The sequence below is a fragment of the Phyllobates terribilis genome, unplaced genomic scaffold (genome assembly GCF_046119375.1).
Source record: "Phyllobates terribilis strain yellow unplaced genomic scaffold, ASM4611937v1 Scaffold_414__1_contigs__length_1644244, whole genome shotgun sequence".
Taxonomy (NCBI): Eukaryota; Metazoa; Chordata; class Amphibia; order Anura; family Dendrobatidae; genus Phyllobates; species Phyllobates terribilis.
Genome location: NW_027363174.1, coordinates 17502 through 37208, shown reverse-complemented (window position 1 = coordinate 37208; position 19707 = coordinate 17502). Strand labels below are relative to the sequence as shown.

The 19707-nt window shown below is 45.2% G+C and overlaps 15 non-coding genes across 15 annotated transcripts; all 15 read left to right on the top strand.

The window, feature by feature from the left end:
• Nucleotides 1-529: 529 nt before the first annotated feature.
• LOC141225778 (U2 spliceosomal RNA) lies at nt 530-720 on the top strand. The gene has a single exon (XR_012293017.1). It is a non-coding gene; the product is annotated as a U2 spliceosomal RNA (small nuclear RNA).
• A 1120-nt stretch (nt 721-1840) lies between these two features.
• On the top strand, nt 1841-2031 carry LOC141226049 (U2 spliceosomal RNA). The gene has a single exon (XR_012293279.1). It is a non-coding gene; the product is annotated as a U2 spliceosomal RNA (small nuclear RNA).
• A 1125-nt stretch (nt 2032-3156) lies between these two features.
• Nucleotides 3157-3347, top strand: LOC141225767 (U2 spliceosomal RNA). The gene has a single exon (XR_012293006.1). It is a non-coding gene; the product is annotated as a U2 spliceosomal RNA (small nuclear RNA).
• A 1121-nt stretch (nt 3348-4468) lies between these two features.
• On the top strand, nt 4469-4659 carry LOC141225756 (U2 spliceosomal RNA). Its single transcript, XR_012292995.1, has one exon. It is a non-coding gene; the product is annotated as a U2 spliceosomal RNA (small nuclear RNA).
• A 1125-nt stretch (nt 4660-5784) lies between these two features.
• Nucleotides 5785-5975, top strand: LOC141225743 (U2 spliceosomal RNA). The gene has a single exon (XR_012292983.1). It is a non-coding gene; the product is annotated as a U2 spliceosomal RNA (small nuclear RNA).
• A 1121-nt stretch (nt 5976-7096) lies between these two features.
• On the top strand, nt 7097-7287 carry LOC141225731 (U2 spliceosomal RNA). Its single transcript, XR_012292971.1, has one exon. It is a non-coding gene; the product is annotated as a U2 spliceosomal RNA (small nuclear RNA).
• A 1126-nt stretch (nt 7288-8413) lies between these two features.
• On the top strand, nt 8414-8604 carry LOC141225719 (U2 spliceosomal RNA). The gene has a single exon (XR_012292960.1). It is a non-coding gene; the product is annotated as a U2 spliceosomal RNA (small nuclear RNA).
• Nucleotides 8605-9725: 1121 nt separating this feature from the next.
• On the top strand, nt 9726-9916 carry LOC141225707 (U2 spliceosomal RNA). Its single transcript, XR_012292949.1, has one exon. It is a non-coding gene; the product is annotated as a U2 spliceosomal RNA (small nuclear RNA).
• A 1125-nt stretch (nt 9917-11041) lies between these two features.
• On the top strand, nt 11042-11232 carry LOC141225695 (U2 spliceosomal RNA). Its single transcript, XR_012292938.1, has one exon. It is a non-coding gene; the product is annotated as a U2 spliceosomal RNA (small nuclear RNA).
• A 1120-nt stretch (nt 11233-12352) lies between these two features.
• On the top strand, nt 12353-12543 carry LOC141226048 (U2 spliceosomal RNA). The gene has a single exon (XR_012293278.1). It is a non-coding gene; the product is annotated as a U2 spliceosomal RNA (small nuclear RNA).
• A 1125-nt stretch (nt 12544-13668) lies between these two features.
• Nucleotides 13669-13859, top strand: LOC141226844 (U2 spliceosomal RNA). Its single transcript, XR_012293964.1, has one exon. It is a non-coding gene; the product is annotated as a U2 spliceosomal RNA (small nuclear RNA).
• A 1128-nt stretch (nt 13860-14987) lies between these two features.
• Nucleotides 14988-15178, top strand: LOC141226832 (U2 spliceosomal RNA). The gene has a single exon (XR_012293953.1). It is a non-coding gene; the product is annotated as a U2 spliceosomal RNA (small nuclear RNA).
• Nucleotides 15179-16300: 1122 nt separating this feature from the next.
• LOC141226820 (U2 spliceosomal RNA) lies at nt 16301-16491 on the top strand. The gene has a single exon (XR_012293942.1). It is a non-coding gene; the product is annotated as a U2 spliceosomal RNA (small nuclear RNA).
• A 1122-nt stretch (nt 16492-17613) lies between these two features.
• LOC141226808 (U2 spliceosomal RNA) lies at nt 17614-17804 on the top strand. The gene has a single exon (XR_012293931.1). It is a non-coding gene; the product is annotated as a U2 spliceosomal RNA (small nuclear RNA).
• Nucleotides 17805-18926: 1122 nt separating this feature from the next.
• LOC141226099 (U2 spliceosomal RNA) lies at nt 18927-19117 on the top strand. The gene has a single exon (XR_012293327.1). It is a non-coding gene; the product is annotated as a U2 spliceosomal RNA (small nuclear RNA).
• The last annotated feature ends 590 nt before the right edge of the window (nt 19118-19707 follow it).

Sequence of the window (19707 nt, the reverse complement as noted above, 5' to 3'; positions counted from 1 at the left end):
GCATTCTTTTAAACTGTTGCTTATGGCGGTCTCTGTGAGCTTCTCAGTGACATTCAGCCATCCAGGTATCCCGCCTGCAGTAGACGGAATGTGGCAATGGAACGCTGGCTGCGCGTGTCATAATAGGCTCTGAGCCTTTATATACCTGCGCACAGCAGCAGCCACCTTCAGTCTGCTGCTGGACAGCCAGCAGCAGCAGCAGCAGGAGAGGTAATTAATCAGCAACCCTCCTGCTAAGGGTAGACAGCTGCTCGTTCCACCCCCCCCCCGCCTTAATTGGTTCTCCTCCCTTCCAACGGTGTTGAGGCGGGTGGGAACAGCCGGGGGTTGAGGGTACTGTGCTAAAAGAGGTGGAGTTATGCAGATCTAAAACGCGTGGATTGCAGCAGCAGCAAGCCGAAAAGTGCAGGCATGTGAGGGATCTAGAGGTTGACAGCATGTCTTCTTAACGGGAGTCCAGGTGGCCATCTCCACAAATGGACTTTTCAGAATCCTTGGGTGGCACCGTAGTCGGAAACCAATTCTGGTTATCGCTTCTCGGCCTTTTGGCTAAGATCAAGTGTAGTATCTGTTCTTATCAGTTTAATATCTGATACGTCCCCTATCTGGGGACCATATATTAAATGGATTTTTAGAACAGGGAGATGGAAAAAGAGCTTGCTCTGTCCACTCCACGCATTGACCTGGTATTGCAGTATCTCCAGGACCGGTGCACCCCTTCTTTAATGCAGTTTCTAAAATCAGAAAGAATTGAATTCAATGCTTTTTGTTCATTTTGCTCGTTTGTCGGATTTTGGGATGGACTCTTTGGCTTTGCTTTTCTTCTCCTCATTGGATTTTTCATGTTAAAAGTTGCAGAAGCCAGATGACAAGCTCATTTTGGTTCAACTTCAGCAACTGTGCATTGCATTGCCATGTAATGTAATGTAATGCAATGCTATCTATCTAGCTCTCCCTCTATACTTCCTTTTGGATAAACAGACATATTAGGCAAGCATTTTGGAGCTTTCACCTAAATAACTACAGGTGGTGAGATAAGCTGCACAATATAATTGACCTTTCAGTATATTGTTGCACACACACCATCTATTTAGCAAATGCCCTTGTTATCAACAGCAGCCTTTTAAACTCACCTGAGCTAACAGGTATGTGAGCTGGTTACTCTGCTGCGCTTAAAATTTCTTTTTTGGTTTGCTACAATGCCTTTTCTGAAACGTTGTCTCCCTCTGCTGGAACACTGACTTCTTTCATTTAATGCCTGCAGACTATAAAAGAGAAACCAACCCAAAAAGTTTGGTTGATTAGTCTGTGGCATTCTTTTAAACTGTTGCTTATGGCGGTCTCTGTGAGCTTCTCAGTGACATTCAGCCATCCAGGTATCCCGCCTGCAGTAGACGGAATGTGGCAATGGAACGCTGGCTGCGCGTGTCATAATAGGCTCTGAGCCTTTATATACCTGCGCACAGCAGCAGCCACCTTCAGTCTGCTGCTGGACAGCCAGCAGCAGCAGCAGCAGGAGAGGTAATTAATCAGCAACCCTCCTGCTAAGGGTAGACAGCTGCTCGTTCCACCCCCCCCCCGCCTTAATTGGTTCTCCTCCCTTCCAACGGTGTTGAGGCGGGTGGGAACAGCCGGGGGTTGAGGGTACTGTGCTAAAAGAGGTGGAGTTATGCAGATCTAAAACGCGTGGATTGCAGCAGCAGCAAGCCGAAAAGTGCAGGCATGTGAGGGATCTAGAGGTTGACAGCATGTCTTCTTAACGGGAGTCCAGGTGGCCATCTCCACAAATGGACTTTTCAGAATCCTTGGGTGGCACCGTAGTCGGAAACCAATTCTGGTTATCGCTTCTCGGCCTTTTGGCTAAGATCAAGTGTAGTATCTGTTCTTATCAGTATAATATCTGATACGTCCCCTATCTGGGGACCATATATTAAATGGATTTTTAGAACAGGGAGATGGAAAAAGAGCTTGCTCTGTCCACTCCACGCATTGACCTGGTATTGCAGTATCTCCAGGACCGGTGCACCCCTTCTTTAATGCAGTTTCTAAAATCAGAAAGAATTGAATTCAATGCTTTTTGTTCATTTTGCTTGTTTGTCGGATTTTGGGATGGACTCTTTGGCTTTGCTTTTCTTCTCCTCATTGGATTTTTCATGTTAAAAGTTGCAGAAGCCAGATGACAAGCTCATTTTGGTTCAACTTCAGCAACTGTGCATTGCATTGCCATGTAATGTAATGTAATGTAATGCAATGCTATCTATCTAGCTCTCCCTCTATACTTCCTTTTGGATAAACAGACATATTAGGCAAGCATTTTGGAGCTTTCACCTAAATAACTACAGGTGGTGAGATAAGCTGCACAATATAATTGACCTTTCAGTATATTGTTGCACACACACCATCTATTTAGCAAATGCCCTTGTTATCAACAGCAGCCTTTTAAACTCACCTGAGCTAACAGGTATGTGAGCTGGTTACTCTGCTGCGCTTAAAATTTCTTTTTTGGTTTGCTACAATGCCTTTTCTGAAACGTTGTCTCCCTCTGCTGGAACACTGACTTCTTTCATTTAATGCCTGCAGACTATAAAAGAGAAACCAACCCAAAAAGTTTGGTTGATTAGTCTGTGGCATTCTTTTAAACTGTTGCTTATGGCGGTCTCTGTGAGCTTCTCAGTGACATTCAGCCATCCAGGTATCCCGCCTGCAGTAGACGGAATGTGGCAATGGAACGCTGGCTGCGCGTGTCATAATAGGCTCTGAGCCTTTATATACCTGCGCACAGCAGCAGCCACCTTCAGTCTGCTGCTGGACAGCCAGCAGCAGCAGCAGCAGGAGAGGTAATTAATCAGCAACCCTCCTGCTAAGGGTAGACAGCTGCTCGTTCCACCCCCCCCCCGCCTTAATTGGTTCTCCTCCCTTCCAACGGTGTTGAGGCGGGTGGGAACAGCCGGGGGTTGAGGGTACTGTGCTAAAAGAGGTGGAGTTATGCAGATCTAAAACGCGTGGATTGCAGCAGCAGCAAGCCGAAAAGTGCAGGCATGTGAGGGATCTAGAGGTTGACAGCATGTCTTCTTAACGGGAGTCCAGGTGGCCATCTCCACAAATGGACTTTTCAGAATCCTTGGGTGGCACCGTAGTCGGAAACCAATTCTGGTTATCGCTTCTCGGCCTTTTGGCTAAGATCAAGTGTAGTATCTGTTCTTATCAGTTTAATATCTGATACGTCCCCTATCTGGGGACCATATATTAAATGGATTTTTAGAACAGGGAGATGGAAAAAGAGCTTGCTCTGTCCACTCCACGCATTGACCTGGTATTGCAGTATCTCCAGGACCGGTGCACCCCTTCTTTAATGCAGTTTCTAAAATCAGAAAGAATTGAATTCAATGCTTTTTGTTCATTTTGCTTGTTTGTTGGATTTTGGGATGGACTCTTTGGCTTTGCTTTTCTTCTCCTCATTGGATTTTTCATGTTAAAAGTTGCAGAAGCCAGATGACAAGCTCATTTTGGTTCAACTTCAGCAACTGTGCATTGCATTGCCATGTAATGTAATGTAATGCAATGCTATCTATCTAGCTCTCCCTCTATACTTCCTTTTGGATAAACAGACATATTAGGCAAGCATTTTGGAGCTTTCACCTAAATAACTACAGGTGGTGAGATAAGCTGCACAATATAATTGACCTTTCAGTATATTGTTGCACACACACCATCTATTTAGCAAATGCCCTTGTTATCAACAGCAGCCTTTTAAACTCACCTGAGCTAACAGGTATGTGAGCTGGTTACTCTGCTGCGCTTAAAATTTCTTTTTTGGTTTGCTACAATGCCTTTTCTGAAACGTTGTCTCCCTCTGCTGGAACACTGACTTCTTTCATTTAATGCCTGCAGACTATAAAAGAGAAACCAACCCAAAAAGTTTGGTTGATTAGTCTGTGGCATTCTTTTAAACTGTTGCTTATGGCGGTCTCTGTGAGCTTCTCAGTGACATTCAGCCATCCAGGTATCCCGCCTGCAGTAGACGGAATGTGGCAATGGAACGCTGGCTGCGCGTGTCATAATAGGCTCTGAGCATTTATATACCTGCGCACAGCAGCAGCCACCTTCAGTCTGCTGCTGGACAGCCAGCAGCAGCAGCAGCAGGAGAGGTAATTAATCAGCAACCCTCCTGCTAAGGGTAGACAGCTGCTCGTTCCACCCCCCCCCCCGCCTTAATTGGTTCTCCTCCCTTCCAACGGTGTTGAGGCGGGTGGGAACAGCCGGGGGTTGAGGGTACTGTGCTAAAAGAGGTGGAGTTATGCAGATCTAAAACGCGTGGATTGCAGCAGCAGCAAGCCGAAAAGTGCAGGCATGTGAGGGATCTAGAGGTTGACAGCATGTCTTCTTAACGGGAGTCCAGGTGGCCATCTCCACAAATGGACTTTTCAGAATCCTTGGGTGGCACCGTAGTCGGAAACCAATTCTGGTTATCGCTTCTCGGCCTTTTGGCTAAGATCAAGTGTAGTATCTGTTCTTATCAGTTTAATATCTGATACGTCCCCTATCTGGGGACCATATATTAAATGGATTTTTAGAACAGGGAGATGGAAAAAGAGCTTGCTCTGTCCACTCCACGCATTGACCTGGTATTGCAGTATCTCCAGGACCGGTGCACCCCTTCTTTAATGCAGTTTCTAAAATCAGAAAGAATTGAATTCAATGCTTTTTGTTCATTTTGCTTGTTTGTTGGATTTTGGGATGGACTCTTTGGCTTTGCTTTTCTTCTCCTCATTGGATTTTTCATGTTAAAAGTTGCAGAAGCCAGATGACAAGCTCATTTTGGTTCAACTTCAGCAACTGTGCATTGCATTGCCATGTAATGTAATGTAATGCAATGCTATCTATCTAGCTCTCCCTCTATACTTCCTTTTGGATAAACAGACATATTAGGCAAGCATTTTGGAGCTTTCACCTAAATAACTACAGGTGGTGAGATAAGCTGCACAATATAATTGACCTTTCAGTATATTGTTGCACACACACCATCTATTTAGCAAATGCCCTTGTTATCAACAGCAGCCTTTTAAACTCACCTGAGCTAACAGGTATGTGAGCTGGTTACTCTGCTGCGCTTAAAATTTCTTTTTTGGTTTGCTACAATGCCTTTTCTGAAACGTTGTCTCCCTCTGCTGGAACACTGACTTCTTTCATTTAATGCCTGCAGACTATAAAAGAGAAACCAACCCAAAAAGTTTGGTTGATTAGTCTGTGGCATTCTTTTAAACTGTTGCTTATGGCGGTCTCTGTGAGCTTCTCAGTGACATTCAGCCATCCAGGTATCCCGCCTGCAGTAGACGGAATGTGGCAATGGAACGCTGGCTGCGCGTGTCATAATAGGCTCTGAGCATTTATATACCTGCGCACAGCAGCAGCCACCTTCAGTCTGCTGCTGGACAGCCAGCAGCAGCAGCAGCAGCAGGAGAGGTAATTAATCAGCAACCCTCCTGCTAAGGGTAGACAGCTGCTCGTTCCACCCCCCCCCCCCGCCTTAATTGGTTCTCCTCCCTTCCAACGGTGTTGAGGCGGGTGGGAACAGCCGGGGGTTGAGGGTACTGTGCTAAAAGAGGTGGAGCTATGCAGATCTAAAACGCGTGGATTGCAGCAGCAGCAAGCCGAAAAGTGCAGGCATGTGAGGGATCTAGAGGTTGACAGCATGTCTTCTTAACGGGAGTCCAGGTGGCCATCTCCACAAATGGACTTTTCAGAATCCTTGGGTGGCACCGTAGTCGGAAACCAATTCTGGTTATCGCTTCTCGGCCTTTTGGCTAAGATCAAGTGTAGTATCTGTTCTTATCAGTTTAATATCTGATACGTCCCCTATCTGGGGACCATATATTAAATGGATTTTTAGAACAGGGAGATGGAAAAAGAGCTTGCTCTGTCCACTCCACGCATTGACCTGGTATTGCAGTATCTCCAGGACCGGTGCACCCCTTCTTTAATGCAGTTTCTAAAATCAGAAAGAATTGAATTCAATGCTTTTTGTTCATTTTGCTTGTTTGTTGGATTTTGGGATGGACTCTTTGGCTTTGCTTTTCTTCTCCTCATTGGATTTTTCATGTTAAAAGTTGCAGAAGCCAGATGACAAGCTCATTTTGGTTCAACTTCAGCAACTGTGCATTGCATTGCCATGTAATGTAATGTAATGCAATGCTATCTATCTAGCTCTCCCTCTATACTTCCTTTTGGATAAACAGACATATTAGGCAAGCATTTTGGAGCTTTCACCTAAATAACTACAGGTGGTGAGATAAGCTGCACAATATAATTGACCTTTCAGTATATTGTTGCACACACACCATCTATTTAGCAAATGCCCTTGTTATCAACAGCAGCCTTTTAAACTCACCTGAGCTAACAGGTATGTGAGCTGGTTACTCTGCTGCGCTTAAAATTTCTTTTTTGGTTTGCTACAATGCCTTTTCTGAAACGTTGTCTCCCTCTGCTGGAACACTGACTTCTTTCATTTAATGCCTGCAGACTATAAAAGAGAAACCAACCCAAAAAGTTTGGTTGATTAGTCTGTGGCATTCTTTTAAACTGTTGCTTATGGCGGTCTCTGTGAGCTTCTCAGTGACATTCAGCCATCCAGGTATCCCGCCTGCAGTAGACGGAATGTGGCAATGGAACGCTGGCTGCGCGTGTCATAATAGGCTCTGAGCATTTATATACCTGCGCACAGCAGCAGCCACCTTCAGTCTGCTGCTGGACAGCCAGCAGCAGCAGCAGCAGGAGAGGTAATTAATCAGCAACCCTCCTGCTAAGGGTAGACAGCTGCTCGTTCCACCCCCCCCCCCGCCTTAATTGGTTCTCCTCCCTTCCAACGGTGTTGAGGCGGGTGGGAACAGCCGGGGGTTGAGGGTACTGTGCTAAAAGAGGTGGAGTTATGCAGATCTAAAACGCGTGGATTGCAGCAGCAGCAAGCCGAAAAGTGCAGGCATGTGAGGGATCTAGAGGTTGACAGCATGTCTTCTTAACGGGAGTCCAGGTGGCCATCTCCACAAATGGACTTTTCAGAATCCTTGGGTGGCACCGTAGTCGGAAACCAATTCTGGTTATCGCTTCTCGGCCTTTTGGCTAAGATCAAGTGTAGTATCTGTTCTTATCAGTTTAATATCTGATACGTCCCCTATCTGGGGACCATATATTAAATGGATTTTTAGAACAGGGAGATGGAAAAAGAGCTTGCTCTGTCCACTCCACGCATTGACCTGGTATTGCAGTATCTCCAGGACCGGTGCACCCCTTCTTTAATGCAGTTTCTAAAATCAGAAAGAATTGAATTCAATGCTTTTTGTTCATTTTGCTTGTTTGTTGGATTTTGGGATGGACTCTTTGGCTTTGCTTTTCTTCTCCTCATTGGATTTTTCATGTTAAAAGTTGCAGAAGCCAGATGACAAGCTCATTTTGGTTCAACTTCAGCAACTGTGCATTGCATTGCCATGTAATGTAATGTAATGCAATGCTATCTATCTAGCTCTCCCTCTATACTTCCTTTTGGATAAACAGACATATTAGGCAAGCATTTTGGAGCTTTCACCTAAATAACTACAGGTGGTGAGATAAGCTGCACAATATAATTGACCTTTCAGTATATTGTTGCACACACACCATCTATTTAGCAAATGCCCTTGTTATCAACAGCAGCCTTTTAAACTCACCTGAGCTAACAGGTATGTGAGCTGGTTACTCTGCTGCGCTTAAAATTTCTTTTTTGGTTTGCTACAATGCCTTTTCTGAAACGTTGTCTCCCTCTGCTGGAACACTGACTTCTTTCATTTAATGCCTGCAGACTATAAAAGAGAAACCAACCCAAAAAGTTTGGTTGATTAGTCTGTGGCATTCTTTTAAACTGTTGCTTATGGCGGTCTCTGTGAGCTTCTCAGTGACATTCAGCCATCCAGGTATCCCGCCTGCAGTAGACGGAATGTGGCAATGGAACGCTGGCTGCGCGTGTCATAATAGGCTCTGAGCCTTTATATACCTGCGCACAGCAGCAGCCACCTTCAGTCTGCTGCTGGACAGCCAGCAGCAGCAGCAGCAGGAGAGGTAATTAATCAGCAACCCTCCTGCTAAGGGTAGACAGCTGCTCGTTCCACCCCCCCCCCCCCCCCGCCTTAATTGGTTCTCCTCCCTTCCAACGGTGTTGAGGCGGGTGGGAACAGCCGGGGGTTGAGGGTACTGTGCTAAAAGAGGTGGAGTTATGCAGATCTAAAACGCGTGGATTGCAGCAGCAGCAAGCCGAAAAGTGCAGGCATGTGAGGGATCTAGAGGTTGACAGCATGTCTTCTTAACGGGAGTCCAGGTGGCCATCTCCACAAATGGACTTTTCAGAATCCTTGGGTGGCACCGTAGTCGGAAACCAATTCTGGTTATCGCTTCTCGGCCTTTTGGCTAAGATCAAGTGTAGTATCTGTTCTTATCAGTTTAATATCTGATACGTCCCCTATCTGGGGACCATATATTAAATGGATTTTTAGAACAGGGAGATGGAAAAAGAGCTTGCTCTGTCCACTCCACGCATTGACCTGGTATTGCAGTATCTCCAGGACCGGTGCACCCCTTCTTTAATGCAGTTTCTAAAATCAGAAAGAATTGAATTCAATGCTTTTTGTTCATTTTGCTTGTTTGTCGGATTTTGGGATGGACTCTTTGGCTTTGCTTTTCTTCTCCTCATTGGATTTTTCATGTTAAAAGTTGCAGAAGCCAGATGACAAGCTCATTTTGGTTCAACTTCAGCAACTGTGCATTGCATTGCCATGTAATGTAATGTAATGCAATGCTATCTATCTAGCTCTCCCTCTATACTTCCTTTTGGATAAACAGACATATTAGGCAAGCATTTTGGAGCTTTCACCTAAATAACTACAGGTGGTGAGATAAGCTGCACAATATAATTGACCTTTCAGTATATTGTTGCACACACACCATCTATTTAGCAAATGCCCTTGTTATCAACAGCAGCCTTTTAAACTCACCTGAGCTAACAGGTATGTGAGCTGGTTACTCTGCTGCGCTTAAAATTTCTTTTTTGGTTTGCTACAATGCCTTTTCTGAAACGTTGTCTCCCTCTGCTGGAACACTGACTTCTTTCATTTAATGCCTGCAGACTATAAAAGAGAAACCAACCCAAAAAGTTTGGTTGATTAGTCTGTGGCATTCTTTTAAACTGTTGCTTATGGCGGTCTCTGTGAGCTTCTCAGTGACATTCAGCCATCCAGGTATCCCGCCTGCAGTAGACGGAATGTGGCAATGGAACGCTGGCTGCGCGTGTCATAATAGGCTCTGAGCCTTTATATACCTGCGCACAGCAGCAGCCACCTTCAGTCTGCTGCTGGACAGCCAGCAGCAGCAGCAGCAGGAGAGGTAATTAATCAGCAACCCTCCTGCTAAGGGTAGACAGCTGCTCGTTCCACCCCCCCCCCCGCCTTAATTGGTTCTCCTCCCTTCCAACGGTGTTGAGGCGGGTGGGAACAGCCGGGGGTTGAGGGTACTGTGCTAAAAGAGGTGGAGTTATGCAGATCTAAAACGCGTGGATTGCAGCAGCAGCAAGCCGAAAAGTGCAGGCATGTGAGGGATCTAGAGGTTGACAGCATGTCTTCTTAACGGGAGTCCAGGTGGCCATCTCCACAAATGGACTTTTCAGAATCCTTGGGTGGCACCGTAGTCGGAAACCAATTCTGGTTATCGCTTCTCGGCCTTTTGGCTAAGATCAAGTGTAGTATCTGTTCTTATCAGTTTAATATCTGATACGTCCCCTATCTGGGGACCATATATTAAATGGATTTTTAGAACAGGGAGATGGAAAAAGAGCTTGCTCTGTCCACTCCACGCATTGACCTGGTATTGCAGTATCTCCAGGACCGGTGCACCCCTTCTTTAATGCAGTTTCTAAAATCAGAAAGAATTGAATTCAATGCTTTTTGTTCATTTTGCTTGTTTGTCGGATTTTGGGATGGACTCTTTGGCTTTGCTTTTCTTCTCCTCATTGGATTTTTCATGTTAAAAGTTGCAGAAGCCAGATGACAAGCTCATTTTGGTTCAACTTCAGCAACTGTGCATTGCATTGCCATGTAATGTAATGTAATGCAATGCTATCTATCTAGCTCTCCCTCTATACTTCCTTTTGGATAAACAGACATATTAGGCAAGCATTTTGGAGCTTTCACCTAAATAACTACAGGTGGTGAGATAAGCTGCACAATATAATTGACCTTTCAGTATATTGTTGCACACACACCATCTATTTAGCAAATGCCCTTGTTATCAACAGCAGCCTTTTAAACTCACCTGAGCTAACAGGTATGTGAGCTGGTTACTCTGCTGCGCTTAAAATTTCTTTTTTGGTTTGCTACAATGCCTTTTCTGAAACGTTGTCTCCCTCTGCTGGAACACTGACTTCTTTCATTTAATGCCTGCAGACTATAAAAGAGAAACCAACCCAAAAAGTTTGGTTGATTAGTCTGTGGCATTCTTTTAAACTGTTGCTTATGGCGGTCTCTGTGAGCTTCTCAGTGACATTCAGCCATCCAGGTATCCCGCCTGCAGTAGACGGAATGTGGCAATGGAACGCTGGCTGCGCGTGTCATAATAGGCTCTGAGCCTTTATATACCTGCGCACAGCAGCAGCCACCTTCAGTCTGCTGCTGGACAGCCAGCAGCAGCAGCAGCAGGAGAGGTAATTAATCAGCAACCCTCCTGCTAAGGGTAGACAGCTGCTCGTTCCACCCCCCCCCCCCCCCGCCTTAATTGGTTCTCCTCCCTTCCAACGGTGTTGAGGCGGGTGGGAACAGCCGGGGGTTGAGGGTACTGTGCTAAAAGAGGTGGAGTTATGCAGATCTAAAACGCGTGGATTGCAGCAGCAGCAAGCCGAAAAGTGCAGGCATGTGAGGGATCTAGAGGTTGACAGCATGTCTTCTTAACGGGAGTCCAGGTGGCCATCTCCACAAATGGACTTTTCAGAATCCTTGGGTGGCACCGTAGTCGGAAACCAATTCTGGTTATCGCTTCTCGGCCTTTTGGCTAAGATCAAGTGTAGTATCTGTTCTTATCAGTTTAATATCTGATACGTCCCCTATCTGGGGACCATATATTAAATGGATTTTTAGAACAGGGAGATGGAAAAAGAGCTTGCTCTGTCCACTCCACGCATTGACCTGGTATTGCAGTATCTCCAGGACCGGTGCACCCCTTCTTTAATGCAGTTTCTAAAATCAGAAAGAATTGAATTCAATGCTTTTTGTTCATTTTGCTTGTTTGTCGGATTTTGGGATGGACTCTTTGGCTTTGCTTTTCTTCTCCTCATTGGATTTTTCATGTTAAAAGTTGCAGAAGCCAGATGACAAGCTCATTTTGGTTCAACTTCAGCAACTGTGCATTGCATTGCCATGTAATGTAATGTAATGCAATGCTATCTATCTAGCTCTCCCTCTATACTTCCTTTTGGATAAACAGACATATTAGGCAAGCATTTTGGAGCTTTCACCTAAATAACTACAGGTGGTGAGATAAGCTGCACAATATAATTGACCTTTCAGTATATTGTTGCACACACACCATCTATTTAGCAAATGCCCTTGTTATCAACAGCAGCCTTTTAAACTCACCTGAGCTAACAGGTATGTGAGCTGGTTACTCTGCTGCGCTTAAAATTTCTTTTTTGGTTTGCTACAATGCCTTTTCTGAAACGTTGTCTCCCTCTGCTGGAACACTGACTTCTTTCATTTAATGCCTGCAGACTATAAAAGAGAAACCAACCCAAAAAGTTTGGTTGATTAGTCTGTGGCATTCTTTTAAACTGTTGCTTATGGCGGTCTCTGTGAGCTTCTCAGTGACATTCAGCCATCCAGGTATCCCGCCTGCAGTAGACGGAATGTGGCAATGGAACGCTGGCTGCGCGTGTCATAATAGGCTCTGAGCCTTTATATACCTGCGCACAGCAGCAGCCACCTTCAGTCTGCTGCTGGACAGCCAGCAGCAGCAGCAGCAGGAGAGGTAATTAATCAGCAACCCTCCTGCTAAGGGTAGACAGCTGCTCGTTCCACCCCCCCCCCGCCTTAATTGGTTCTCCTCCCTTCCAACGGTGTTGAGGCGGGTGGGAACAGCCGGGGGTTGAGGGTACTGTGCTAAAAGAGGTGGAGTTATGCAGATCTAAAACGCGTGGATTGCAGCAGCAGCAAGCCGAAAAGTGCAGGCATGTGAGGGATCTAGAGGTTGACAGCATGTCTTCTTAACGGGAGTCCAGGTGGCCATCTCCACAAATGGACTTTTCAGAATCCTTGGGTGGCACCGTAGTCGGAAACCATTTCTGGTTATCGCTTCTCGGCCTTTTGGCTAAGATCAAGTGTAGTATCTGTTCTTATCAGTATAATATCTGATACGTCCCCTATCTGGGGACCATATATTAAATGGATTTTTAGAACAGGGAGATGGAAAAAGAGCTTGCTCTGTCCACTCCACGCATTGACCTGGTATTGCAGTATCTCCAGGACCGGTGCACCCCTTCTTTAATGCAGTTTCTAAAATCAGAAAGAATTGAATTCAATGCTTTTTGTTCATTTTGCTTGTTTGTCGGATTTTGGGATGGACTCTTTGGCTTTGCTTTTCTTCTCCTCATTGGATTTTTCATGTTAAAAGTTGCAGAAGCCAGATGACAAGCTCATTTTGGTTCAACTTCAGCAACTGTGCATTGCATTGCCATGTAATGTAATGTAATGTAATGCAATGCTATCTATCTAGCTCTCCCTCTATACTTCCTTTTGGATAAACAGACATATTAGGCAAGCATTTTGGAGCTTTCACCTAAATAACTACAGGTGGTGAGATAAGCTGCACAATATAATTGACCTTTCAGTATATTGTTGCACACACACCATCTATTTAGCAAATGCCCTTGTTATCAACAGCAGCCTTTTAAACTCACCTGAGCTAACAGGTATGTGAGCTGGTTACTCTGCTGCGCTTAAAATTTCTTTTTTGGTTTGCTACAATGCCTTTTCTGAAACGTTGTCTCCCTCTGCTGGAACACTGACTTCTTTCATTTAATGCCTGCAGACTATAAAAGAGAAACCAACCCAAAAAGTTTGGTTGATTAGTCTGTGGCATTCTTTTAAACTGTTGCTTATGGCGGTCTCTGTGAGCTTCTCAGTGACATTCAGCCATCCAGGTATCCCGCCTGCAGTAGACGGAATGTGGCAATGGAACGCTGGCTGCGCGTGTCATAATAGGCTCTGAGCCTTTATATACCTGCGCACAGCAGCAGCCACCTTCAGTCTGCTGCTGGACAGCCAGCAGCAGCAGCAGCAGGAGAGGTAATTAATCAGCAACCCTCCTGCTAAGGGTAGACAGCTGCTCGTTCCACCCCCCCCCCGCCTTAATTGGTTCTCCTCCCTTCCAACGGTGTTGAGGCGGGTGGGAACAGCCGGGGGTTGAGGGTACTGTGCTAAAAGAGGTGGAGTTATGCAGATCTAAAACGCGTGGATTGCAGCAGCAGCAAGCCGAAAAGTGCAGGCATGTGAGGGATCTAGAGGTTGACAGCATGTCTTCTTAACGGGAGTCCAGGTGGCCATCTCCACAAATGGACTTTTCAGAATCCTTGGGTGGCACCGTAGTCGGAAACCAATTCTGGTTATCGCTTCTCGGCCTTTTGGCTAAGATCAAGTGTAGTATCTGTTCTTATCAGTTTAATATCTGATACGTCCCCTATCTGGGGACCATATATTAAATGGATTTTTAGAACAGGGAGATGGAAAAAGAGCTTGCTCTGTCCACTCCACGCATTGACCTGGTATTGCAGTATCTCCAGGACCGGTGCACCCCTTCTTTAATGCAGTTTCTAAAATCAGAAAGAATTGAATTCAATGCTTTTTGTTCATTTTGCTTGTTTGTTGGATTTTGGGATGGACTCTTTGGCTTTGCTTTTCTTCTCCTCATTGGATTTTTCATGTTAAAAGTTGCAGAAGCCAGATGACAAGCTCATTTTGGTTCAACTTCAGCAACTGTGCATTGCATTGCCATGTAATGTAATGTAATGCAATGCTATCTATCTAGCTCTCCCTCTATACTTCCTTTTGGATAAACAGACATATTAGGCAAGCATTTTGGAGCTTTCACCTAAATAACTACAGGTGGTGAGATAAGCTGCACAATATAATTGACCTTTCAGTATATTGTTGCACACACACCATCTATTTAGCAAATGCCCTTGTTATCAACAGCAGCCTTTTAAACTCACCTGAGCTAACAGGTATGTGAGCTGGTTACTCTGCTGCGCTTAAAATTTCTTTTTTGGTTTGCTACAATGCCTTTTCTGAAACGTTGTCTCCCTCTGCTGGAACACTGACTTCTTTCATTTAATGCCTGCAGACTATAAAAGAGAAACCAACCCAAAAAGTTTGGTTGATTAGTCTGTGGCATTCTTTTAAACTGTTGCTTATGGCGGTCTCTGTGAGCTTCTCAGTGACATTCAGCCATCCAGGTATCCCGCCTGCAGTAGACGGAATGTGGCAATGGAACGCTGGCTGCGCGTGTCATAATAGGCTCTGAGCCTTTATATACCTGCGCACAGCAGCAGCCACCTTCAGTCTGCTGCTGGACAGCCAGCAGCAGCAGCAGCAGGAGAGGTAATTAATCAGCAACCCTCCTGCTAAGGGTAGACAGCTGCTCGTTCCACCCCCCCCCCCCCCCCCCGCCTTAATTGGTTCTCCTCCCTTCCAACGGTGTTGAGGCGGGTGGGAACAGCCGGGGGTTGAGGGTACTGTGCTAAAAGAGGTGGAGTTATGCAGATCTAAAACGCGTGGATTGCAGCAGCAGCAAGCCGAAAAGTGCAGGCATGTGAGGGATCTAGAGGTTGACAGCATGTCTTCTTAACGGGAGTCCAGGTGGCCATCTCCACAAATGGACTTTTCAGAATCCTTGGGTGGCACCGTAGTCGGAAACCAATTCTGGTTATCGCTTCTCGGCCTTTTGGCTAAGATCAAGTGTAGTATCTGTTCTTATCAGTTTAATATCTGATACGTCCCCTATCTGGGGACCATATATTAAATGGATTTTTAGAACAGGGAGATGGAAAAAGAGCTTGCTCTGTCCACTCCACGCATTGACCTGGTATTGCAGTATCTCCAGGACCGGTGCACCCCTTCTTTAATGCAGTTTCTAAAATCAGAAAGAATTGAATTCAATGCTTTTTGTTCATTTTGCTTGTTTGTTGGATTTTGGGATGGACTCTTTGGCTTTGCTTTTCTTCTCCTCATTGGATTTTTCATGTTAAAAGTTGCAGAAGCCAGATGACAAGCTCATTTTGGTTCAACTTCAGCAACTGTGCATTGCATTGCCATGTAATGTAATGTAATGCAATGCTATCTATCTAGCTCTCCCTCTATACTTCCTTTTGGATAAACAGACATATTAGGCAAGCATTTTGGAGCTTTCACCTAAATAACTACAGGTGGTGAGATAAGCTGCACAATATAATTGACCTTTCAGTATATTGTTGCACACACACCATCTATTTAGCAAATGCCCTTGTTATCAACAGCAGCCTTTTAAACTCACCTGAGCTAACAGGTATGTGAGCTGGTTACTCTGCTGCGCTTAAAATTTCTTTTTTGGTTTGCTACAATGCCTTTTCTGAAACGTTGTCTCCCTCTGCTGGAACACTGACTTCTTTCATTTAATGCCTGCAGACTATAAAAGAGAAACCAACCCAAAAAGTTTGGTTGATTAGTCTGTGGCATTCTTTTAAACTGTTGCTTATGGCGGTCTCTGTGAGCTTCTCAGTGACATTCAGCCATCCAGGTATCCCGCCTGCAGTAGACGGAATGTGGCAATGGAACGCTGGCTGCGCGTGTCATAATAGGCTCTGAGCATTTATATACCTGCGCACAGCAGCAGCCACCTTCAGTCTGCTGCTGGACAGCCAGCAGCAGCAGCAGCAGGAGAGGTAATTAATCAGCAACCCTCCTGCTAAGGGTAGACAGCTGCTCGTTCCACCCCCCCCCCCCGCCTTAATTGGTTCTCCTCCCTTCCAACGGTGTTGAGGCGGGTGGGAACAGCCGGGGGTTGAGGGTACTGTGCTAAAAGAGGTGGAGTTATGCAGATCTAAAACGCGTGGATTGCAGCAGCAGCAAGCCGAAAAGTGCAGGCATGTGAGGGATCTAGAGGTTGACAGCATGTCTTCTTAACGGGAGTCCAGGTGGCCATCTCCACAAATGGACTTTTCAGAATCCTTGGGTGGCACCGTAGTCGGAAACCAATTCTGGTTATCGCTTCTCGGCCTTTTGGCTAAGATCAAGTGTAGTATCTGTTCTTATCAGTTTAATATCTGATACGTCCCCTATCTGGGGACCATATATTAAATGGATTTTTAGAACAGGGAGATGGAAAAAGAGCTTGCTCTGTCCACTCCACGCATTGACCTGGTATTGCAGTATCTCCAGGACCGGTGCACCCCTTCTTTAATGCAGTTTCTAAAATCAGAAAGAATTGAATTCAATGCTTTTTGTTCATTTTGCTTGTTTGTTGGATTTTGGGATGGACTCTTTGGCTTTGCTTTTCTTCTCCTCATTGGATTTTTCATGTTAAAAGTTGCAGAAGCCAGATGACAAGCTCATTTTGGTTCAACTTCAGCAACTGTGCATTGCATTGCCATGTAATGTAATGTAATGCAATGCTATCTATCTAGCTCTCCCTCTATACTTCCTTTTGGATAAACAGACATATTAGGCAAGCATTTTGGAGCTTTCACCTAAATAACTACAGGTGGTGAGATAAGCTGCACAATATAATTGACCTTTCAGTATATTGTTGCACACACACCATCTATTTAGCAAATGCCCTTGTTATCAACAGCAGCCTTTTAAACTCACCTGAGCTAACAGGTATGTGAGCTGGTTACTCTGCTGCGCTTAAAATTTCTTTTTTGGTTTGCTACAATGCCTTTTCTGAAACGTTGTCTCCCTCTGCTGGAACACTGACTTCTTTCATTTAATGCCTGCAGACTATAAAAGAGAAACCAACCCAAAAAGTTTGGTTGATTAGTCTGTGGCATTCTTTTAAACTGTTGCTTATGGCGGTCTCTGTGAGCTTCTCAGTGACATTCAGCCATCCAGGTATCCCGCCTGCAGTAGACGGAATGTGGCAATGGAACGCTGGCTGCGCGTGTCATAATAGGCTCTGAGCATTTATATACCTGCGCACAGCAGCAGCCACCTTCAGTCTGCTGCTGGACAGCCAGCAGCAGCAGCAGCAGGAGAGGTAATTAATCAGCAACCCTCCTGCTAAGGGTAGACAGCTGCTCGTTCCACCCCCCCCCCCCGCCTTAATTGGTTCTCCTCCCTTCCAACGGTGTTGAGGCGGGTGGGAACAGCCGGGGGTTGAGGGTACTGTGCTAAAAGAGGTGGAGTTATGCAGATCTAAAACGCGTGGATTGCAGCAGCAGCAAGCCGAAAAGTGCAGGCATGTGAGGGATCTAGAGGTTGACAGCATGTCTTCTTAACGGGAGTCCAGGTGGCCATCTCCACAAATGGACTTTTCAGAATCCTTGGGTGGCACCGTAGTCGGAAACCAATTCTGGTTATCGCTTCTCGGCCTTTTGGCTAAGATCAAGTGTAGTATCTGTTCTTATCAGTTTAATATCTGATACGTCCCCTATCTGGGGACCATATATTAAATGGATTTTTAGAACAGGGAGATGGAAAAAGAGCTTGCTCTGTCCACTCCACGCATTGACCTGGTATTGCAGTATCTCCAGGACCGGTGCACCCCTTCTTTAATGCAGTTTCTAAAATCAGAAAGAATTGAATTCAATGCTTTTTGTTCATTTTGCTTGTTTGTCGGATTTTGGGATGGACTCTTTGGCTTTGCTTTTCTTCTCCTCATTGGATTTTTCATGTTAAAAGTTGCAGAAGCCAGATGACAAGCTCATTTTGGTTCAACTTCAGCAACTGTGCATTGCATTGCCATGTAATGTAATGTAATGCAATGCTATCTATCTAGCTCTCCCTCTATACTTCCTTTTGGATAAACAGACATATTAGGCAAGCATTTTGGAGCTTTCACCTAAATAACTACAGGTGGTGAGATAAGCTGCACAATATAATTGACCTTTCAGTATATTGTTGCACACACACCATCTATTTAGCAAATGCCCTTGTTATCAACAGCAGCCTTTTAAACTCACCTGAGCTAACAGGTATGTGAGCTGGTTACTCTGCTGCGCTTAAAATTTCTTTTTTGGTTTGCTACAATGCCTTTTCTGAAACGTTGTCTCCCTCTGCTGGAACACTGACTTCTTTCATTTAATGCCTGCAGACTATAAAAGAGAAACCAACCCAAAAAGTTTGGTTGATTAGTCTGTGGCATTCTTTTAAACTGTTGCTTATGGCGGTCTCTGTGAGCTTCTCAGTGACATTCAGCCATCCAGGTATCCCGCCTGCAGTAGACGGAATGTGGCAATGGAACGCTGGCTGCGCGTGTCATAATAGGCTCTGAGCCTTTATATACCTGCGCACAGCAGCAGCCACCTTCAGTCTGCTGCTGGACAGCCAGCAGCAGCAGCAGCAGGAGAGGTAATTAATCAGCAACCCTCCTGCTAAGGGTAGACAGCTGCTCGTTCCACCCCCCCCCCCCGCCTTAATTGGTTCTCCTCCCTTCCAACGGTGTTGAGGCGGGTGGGAACAGCCGGGGGTTGAGGGTACTGTGCTAAAAGAGGTGGAGTTATGCAGATCTAAAACGCGTGGATTGCAGCAGCAGCAAGCCGAAAAGTGCAGGCATGTGAGGGATCTAGAGGTTGACAGCATGTCTTCTTAACGGGAGTCCAGGTGGCCATCTCCACAAATGGACTTTTCAGAATCCTTGGGTGGCACCGTAGTCGGAAACCAATTCTGGTTATCGCTTCTCGGCCTTTTGGCTAAGATCAAGCGTAGTATCTGTTCTTATCAGTTTAATATCTGATACGTCCCCTATCTGGGGACCATATATTAAATGGATTTTTAGAACAGGGAGATGGAAAAAGAGCTTGCTCTGTCCACTCCACGCATTGACCTGGTATTGCAGTATCTCCAGGACCGGTGCACCCCTTCTTTAATGCAGTTTCTAAAATCAGAAAGAATTGAATTCAATGCTTTTTGTTCATTTTGCTTGTTTGTCGGATTTTGGGATGGACTCTTTGGCTTTGCTTTTCTTCTCCTCATTGGATTTTTCATGTTAAAAGTTGCAGAAGCCAGATGACAAGCTCATTTTGGTTCAACTTCAGCAACTGTGCATTGCATTGCCATGTAATGTAATGTAATGCAATGCTATCTATCTAGCTCTCCCTCTATACTTCCTTTTGGATAAACAGACATATTAGGCAAGCATTTTGGAGCTTTCACCTAAATAACTACAGGTGGTGAGATAAGCTGCACAATATAATTGACCTTTCAGTATATTGTTGCACACACACCATCTATTTAGCAAATGCCCTTGTTATCAACAGCAGCCTTTTAAACTCACCTGAGCTAACAGGTATGTGAGCTGGTTACTCTGCTGCGCTTAAAATTTCTTTTTTGGTTTGCTACAATGCCTTTTCTGAAACGTTGTCTCCCTCTGCTGGAACACTGACTTCTTTCATTTAATGCCTGCAGACTATAAAAGAGAAACCAACCCAAAAAGTTTGGTTGATTAGTCTGT